The sequence below is a fragment of the Brassica oleracea genome, chromosome C3, assembly GCF_000695525.1.
Source record: "Brassica oleracea var. oleracea cultivar TO1000 chromosome C3, BOL, whole genome shotgun sequence".
NCBI lineage: Eukaryota > Viridiplantae > Streptophyta > Magnoliopsida > Brassicales > Brassicaceae > Brassica > Brassica oleracea.
Genome location: NC_027750.1, coordinates 41,728,665 through 41,736,625, shown reverse-complemented (window position 1 = coordinate 41,736,625; position 7,961 = coordinate 41,728,665).

The following is a 7,961-nucleotide window of genomic DNA, read 5'->3' as shown; positions in this document are numbered from 1 at the left end:
TAGTTTTCTGTTTGACTCCAAGTTTTGAGTCACTTTTGCAAAAAGTCCTTGATTAGGAGACACGGTATATGACACGTGTACTGTCGTAGCTATCATCATAGCTGTTGATGGTACTTTTGAAAATATCTTTTTAAAGGTAAACTAGGTGTCTTCCTCCACCATGTGCAGTAAAAAAATTTAAAATATTTTTTAACAGATAAATAGAAATTATTATTTTAACATAAAATTTTATTAATATTGTAAATTTTCTTTTTCGTATCAATATTTTAATATAAATTTGATTTAATAAAACATAAAAATTATATTTAAGAATATACATGTATATATTTGAAATTATAATCTTAGATAGATTTTTCTATCTATTTATTTTAATTAAATATATTAAATAAATTTGTAAAAGTTGCATAATCACCAAAAATAAAAATTAAACAATATTTATAAAATTTGTAGATATATAAGAAAATAATGATTTTACGATTAAATTTTTATAATTTTAGTTGTATACATTTTTGAAAATTTTAGTAATAAAATTATATAATATAAAAATATATAATTAAATTATATTTCGAAATTTATAATGTCATATTTGAATATATTTAATTTAATGATGATTTATGAGTAATTCTCATATTCTAAAAAAAATTCAAAAATATAAATTGACATTTTTTTTTTTTGGACAGCAAACGGCTATTCTATTGCTCAAACTTGAGGTGGCCTGAGGAGCCAGACCAGAATAGAACAACCAATAAAACATAAGGATCTATGAAAAGAACGTGCATTCTTAGTTAGCTAATCCGCAATTTCATTCTGCATCATTGGGAAGTAGCTGATCTTGAAGTCTGAAAAACACAACCGAAGAGTTTGAATAATCTCCAGCTCTGTTAAGAAGTTGGGCCAATCTTGTTGCTGTTCTAACATCGCAATCAGGTCCTTGCAGTCCGTCCCAAACCTCTGACAGTACGAGTGCTGTATCATGCTCTCCATTGCCCACTGTAGCGCTTCCAGTTTCGAGTGTAACGCTGTCTCCCTCCTCTGCAAGTTCCTTGATCCCATGAGTTGTATCTTCCCCATTGTATCCTTCCAAACCCATCCCATTCCACTGAATTGAGCTGTTGAGGTCCATGAACCATCCACCATACAAATATCACCCAAGCTTAAGGCTTGTGTTTCTTCATTAGTCTGTACCTGTGGCGATACCGGTTCAGTGTCTCTTGCGTTGTACCAAGCTTGGCACTCACTCTCTGCATACCTGACTAGTTCCAGTGGATCTCTATTTATGCCTCTAAACAACTTATCATTTCTAGCTTTCCATATGTACAAATTATCCAAGGATAAAGATCTCTATCGTCTTCTGGCTCCAGAATACCATTCTTTCTCCAAAAAAAATAGTCCATATTAGTGTAAATACTTGGTACCGGGAAGATTTCAGGGCTCGATGGCGTTGATGATAACTCTCATGCTTGTAAGGCCGGTGGACACTCAAAGATAGCATGAGTAACTGTCTCTTCTGGTGCTCCACATCTTGGACAATAATTGTCGCATCGCATGTTACGGCGTACCAGATTCCTTGTTACCGCTACCTGTCCTGATATTAATTGCCATATAAGATGGCAGATCTTTTGTGGCGCTTTTACCTTCCAAGCAAAGGCTTGGAGTTTTGTAATGATGGGTTGTAGAACTTCTAAATCCTCCTCATCCCTCATCAAGTTTGTAGCAACCCAATATCCCGATTTAACAGTATACTGTCCATTCTTCGAGTAGCTCCAGCAAAATGTATCACGTTGATGGGTAGGGCTTATGGCCAAACTCAGGATCAACGGAATATCTTCTTGAGCTGTATATTGTTCCAATAAACGAACATCTCATTCCTTTGTAGCTGGATTGATCAGACTGCTTACGATCATCTTTGGGTTCACTGCTGGAGCCCGAGACCAAAAATATAAATTGACATTAAATGTAATATATGAGTTATTACCATATTTTAAAAAGTTTATCAAAAATATAAATTAAAATTAAATGCAATTATCCATGTCATATTAAGCTATAAGACATGTTATCAATTTCAGTAGTCATGTCATATTTGTTTTGTGAAATTGATCGTAGAATTGTAAATATAGTCTAGGGGAAATCATATATAATATTAGTGAGAAAAAGGTAAACATGAAAATTATCATATTAAAATCAAAAATGGTTTTGGTGTAGGCCGCATCTTGGTTGGGCTTGATTTGGCTTTAAAGAGAATATACTTACAATCAAATGGGCTGGAAAACGTTCATATTGTATTTTGCATAACTTTCTGGTTTTTGAATATTTTATTTAGAATCAATGCATCCTTAAAGCACTGTTGAGTGTAAAGTTGAGATCAATCTATATTATTAAAACTAAAGTACATTTGAAAATTGTTTGGAAATATAGATAGCAGTATAAAAAGAAATATGATGTTGTTTGGAAAAATAAATAACAGTCTATTAAGAAAAAAAATAATGGACTTATGTTATTAAGAAAAACTGGAAGTCCATTATATCATCAAAAACTAACTATGTGGACTACCTTAAAAATATACGAAAAAATAGCACAATCTAATTACAAAAAAAAATCTTTTGTCTAATTATTATAAAAAAAAATTAAAATTTATATACATATTTTAAATCAAAATAATAATTTAAAATTAATTTATATCAAAAATTGATTAAAAAATATACATATATTCAAAAATTGATTTTCACTAAAATATTTTCCAATAATCATTATAAAAAAATGTTTTCAATATATATAAGAAAAATACAATACAAAATCAAATTTCAAACACCAACTTAAATTATGGTTTTTATATTTCACATTAAGTTTTTAAAATACAATATATGTGATTATTTATATGTTGGTGTATAAAATACTATTAAGTATATGATGATACGTATAAATACGATTAATTATATGATGACACATATATAATATATAACAGTGACATGAAAAATAAATAGAAACATATTTTTGAAAAAATATAATTGTGCGGATCAAAGTCTAGCTGGTTTTATGGTTAAAGTCCTCATGATTTGTGATATATAGCATTTTGAATGCACATATATCCTAATCAGCTTCTTTATCTCTCTTCAGTTTCATGCTCTCCATCCCATGTTTCTTTATTACTTTATCCATGGTTGATGATGAATTTATGTCCTTATCATCACAAACGAGAAACAACCACATGACCAGCATCTGGACAAAAATAATGTATTCAAAACTATATGAACTATATAAATCATATGACAACATCCTTACCTATTATGTGATGTTTCTAGTACCATCAAAATCATTATGATATCTAAAAAGTGTTTTGGACTTGAAATCTGGCAAGTTGTGATGAAATTTTAACATATTCTCACATGTTCTCGGTTATACAACATTTCAGTTGAATACTTAATTGATGTATTTTTATCTTCATATGTGTATCATAATTTGTTTCTCATATTTTGGTTGACGGACTTTTGACTAGATGTTTCTCGATTTCAAGTCCGACACGCTTTTCATCTATAAAAACGATGTTGATAGTGTTAGCAGCATAACCTATAATAGTTCATGAATGATTTTATCTGATTCTTGTAGTTCATAATACATTATTTTGTCTATCAGCGTACTCATGTAGTTGTGTTTCGTTCATGTAGCTGTCAATCATCATTCCTAAGAAAATCTAGATAGATCGGTTACCAATCATGCTGCTTGGCGTTGGGAGGTTTAGTCATTTTATCTTTCATTTAGTATTTTTCAAAAAATTTAACTCACTAATTAGTGTTATTAAGTGAGGCTTGGACGACTGCCAAGAGCTGGGTTAACATGGCCATATGTCACTACAAGAATCTATCAAGATAGCTACCGATTAATATGTAGCCATTTGCCACAATCCGTTGCTAAAATGGAATAGGCGATGGATAGCGACAGATGATTTCTCTGGCCTCAGCTCCCACGCTAAATCATATCTGTAGCCAATCGGTAGCCAGATGGCGACGGCATAGCAACGATAACTTTTGTAGCCACTAGCAACAATATGGCTACAACTTGGTTTGTTGCTCATTAGTGACAAATTTAGCAACCGACTTTCCATAGCTATTTGGCTACAAATATCAACAATAGATTCCTTCAGAAAATTTATAGCTAATTTTGCCATACATTTAGTTTCAAATCATATATATAGCTAAATATTTGTTTATATTATGGAGCTAGAATAAATTATAATTTTCATAAAAAAATTGGTTTTCAATAAATAAATAGAACTACATAAAATCATTCAAAACAATATATATTACATAGACTAACAAATACTGAAAACATAATAAAGTAGTCAAACATCATACAAGTAGACATTCTAGTTGAAAATCATCACCAAATCGTATATCTCTTCCCCTTGCTGATGTTGGAAATCATCCTTCTGAGCTGTTTAGTCCATAGATACTTCACCAAAGTCTGATGATCTTTGCTAAAAAGGAGAAAAAAAAAACAACACTTGACAATGAATGAAATTGTTCTAATGTTAGAACAAGTCCAAATTTAGAAAACATACATCTTAACACAAAATCAGAATACCACTATTAATGTGATATTGACAATGGAGACCCTATCAGGAGATAAACTTGCATCAGTTGTTCTCACTTAAGAAACTTTTTTAAAATGCCAAAAATATTTAGTAAGGAAATGTGTGGAGGCAAAATAATTAATGGAGGGAAATAAAATTTTCTGATGTCAAATGAAAAAAAAAATTAATAACCAAATTTATACATTTTTAATAGTTAAAAATTATAATTTACAAACCAAGTTATTATATTCTTTTTAACAATTTCTTAACTATAAAATCTTAACCCTAAACCACAATCTCTAAAATCTAAACTCTATACCATACCTAGCTAAAGTAGTAGCCAAATATTTTCATTTCAACATCACAGATTTATACACTTTTAATAACCTAACATCAAATTTTAACAAATTATAATTTACTATATATATTTTTTAGAAACGTTTTTAACAATGAAACTGCTAACCCTTAACCCTAAACCACAATCCCTAAAATCTAAACCCTATGCTATAATTCCTAACTCAAGTATCAATCAAACGCAATAAAAATTAAAACTGAACTGTTTCAAACATTTAACACAAATACACATTATCTTGTCATTTTAATCACGAAACAGATACAAATAGTCACGGTTACATGTTTCGTAAGGACTATTCCGTGACTAATTTTTAAAAGTCACAGAGCTACAATGACTAAAACATGTCTATATCCCATTTTTACTAGTTATTAACATTAATTATCAGCTAGATACATAATTATTTATAGTTATGTCTTGCTAACTATTAAACTTTAGCGACAATTTATTCTTCGCTAATTAGTAGCTATTTAGCTAGAAAATGGCTATGGATCATATTCGTAGCTAGATAGCTACGGATCGCTATAGATTAGCTACAAATTTAACATTTTGTTGTTTTGTCGCTATCTGTCGCAACTTTCATCGCTAATAGTTATGGCTACGAAAATGTTCTCGCCAGTCCTTTGCTATTTTTCATAATTCTTGTAGTGTGTGTCTGGTCATGAGATTCCTTTTTCATTGCTCCTGAAAACATTTCAATAACGAAGTGATGAATAGGTTCTATGGGTCGAATAAGATGCAAGTAAGTACTCTATGATATATCTAAAATATGATGGAAATGGAAGAAATGTAAATGCTTGGACCAACTATGTAAACTCTTCTGTTAGAATAATTTTATTTATTTTTAATGTATGCTAGAAGATAACCCGCACGTTTTTGACCCAAAAATAATGATAACCCGCGCGTTTTTTTTTACCAATGTTTGTTCATTAAATGATTTAAACATTTTGCAACACTACAATCTTTATCGATTGTAAAATGAATACAAATGTTATTCTCTTAATTGTATCATCGTTGTTGAAGAGTTAATATATTCAGCTCATTTTTATTACTTTTAAGACTTCATATGCACAAAAAGAAATTAAGTTTTATGGCTGACACAAATCACAAAAACCAAATAGGCAAAATTGATTGTAAAATGACGAAAGTGGATTTGGTTTTCTGCTCTCGATTTATTTACTATTGACTCACCATAAGTGATTTCATTTCCTACCTCTATAAAATTGTGCTTTCGTTCTCATTTTTGTTTCACGGATATGAGTTATGTTTCTTTTTTTATTTCTTCTGAGATTTCGGTGAATTACATAGGTGTCAATCGATATCACTCAAATAAGCCTAAGGAGTGAATTACTCTCTCAAATAATAGGTTCAGTTGTAGCACTTAGGGATCGAATTCCCAGGGAGCTAGGGAACCTAATAAATCTAATTAAGTTGATTAAGCTAGGTTGATTATTATTAAATGTAAAAGACAGGTTTGTGAGCAAGTTAATTGCTCGATTGATTGATCGGAGTTTTTGGTACTTAGATGAAAATAGTTAGACTTAGGGATTTTATTCAGGTAGTCAGGATTATAATCTTATAGATGCCTAATAAGTTGTCTGCATAATATTATAGAGCTCAACACTTAATAACAAACCATTAGTCTTTCGCTTTCTAGGTTTGTCTATTGACCAGTGTCGATCGATTATTCTATAGGAATATCGATCGATACACTTATTGAAACGTCGACCGATTATTCGATTGGAATATCGATCAACACCTTTGGTCAAACGTTAATGCGCGGATTAAATATGCTCACTAAGCTTCCTAGATCAGCTCTTGCCTTACTCTAGCAATCTTAGCTCAGTTAGGATGGATTCAGAGTGAGATGTAAGCCATTGCTTATGTCTACAACTCCTAGGACAAGTTCTAGGTAGCTAATCTAGAAACATGCATAAATGACAATCCTAAGGATGAATATCACAACTTAGCAATCTATAGTTGGTGTTGATCCCTCATAACCTATTTAAACCCTAAATCTAAAAAAGAGAACTACTCAGACATGGAGCAATTTATAACAGCAATAAGGTATTAAAACTGCATAGATAAATAGGTAGATAGATATCAATGGAGTTCCAATCACAAATCTCTTTGGATCTTCTCTCTAATCTACTAAAAATCCTAGAAAACCTTTGCTGTGAAATTAGTAAAACAAGAAAGCACTATTTTCCTCTAACAAATTGGCAAAGCTTATAGGTTAAAACTCGTCAAGGGTAATCATGTAAATAGGTGAAGACTTGGGCTCTAAGTCGGCTGAGACCAAACGGGCTTTATGCGCGCTTCGCTGTCGATCGATGTCACGATGTGACCATCGATCGATTATTCCTCTTAAATGTCGACCAATGGTCGTGCTCGATGGTCATCTCGGGTGTTTACTCCAAATATCCCCAAAATGCTCCAAAATCATCACTTTCCTCCACATCACTCCTGATCCTATAAATATACTAAATGGACTCTATAATATAATAATTAGTAGTTAAAACACTTGTAAACCATGGGTAAAAGTGGATCAAATCCATGGTCTATCAACTCCCCCAGACTTACCCTTCTGCTTGTCCTCAAGCAAAACATACATGCAGTCTTTCTGAAAGAGGTTTGAATAAAGCAGGGAATCACAGATTAAAACTTAAAATCAACACCTTAGGAAGTCCTAATCTCAGAAGCACACTATACCATATCCTAGTCTAGCAACCAAGTTCATCTAGTCAACAACTTTGCAAATCATGTCTGACAATCCCCTCTACCAACCTCAATTCTTACATAAATAAAGTGTAGGCTTTACCTTGGGGGTATCGATGATAGGATGCAAGGATGCTCAAACAAGTATCTGGACCTTCAGGTAAACAATAGTTCATATCTTCTTTCTCTACTAATTTTCTCTCTCAGTCAAAGTCTGCTTATATTGCAAGATCATTGACCAAGATTGGACAGGCTTCCATGAATCAAGCTTTAATGGTTTTAGCCACCAAATCCTGTTCACTTCTTTTTGACATATATCCTAGG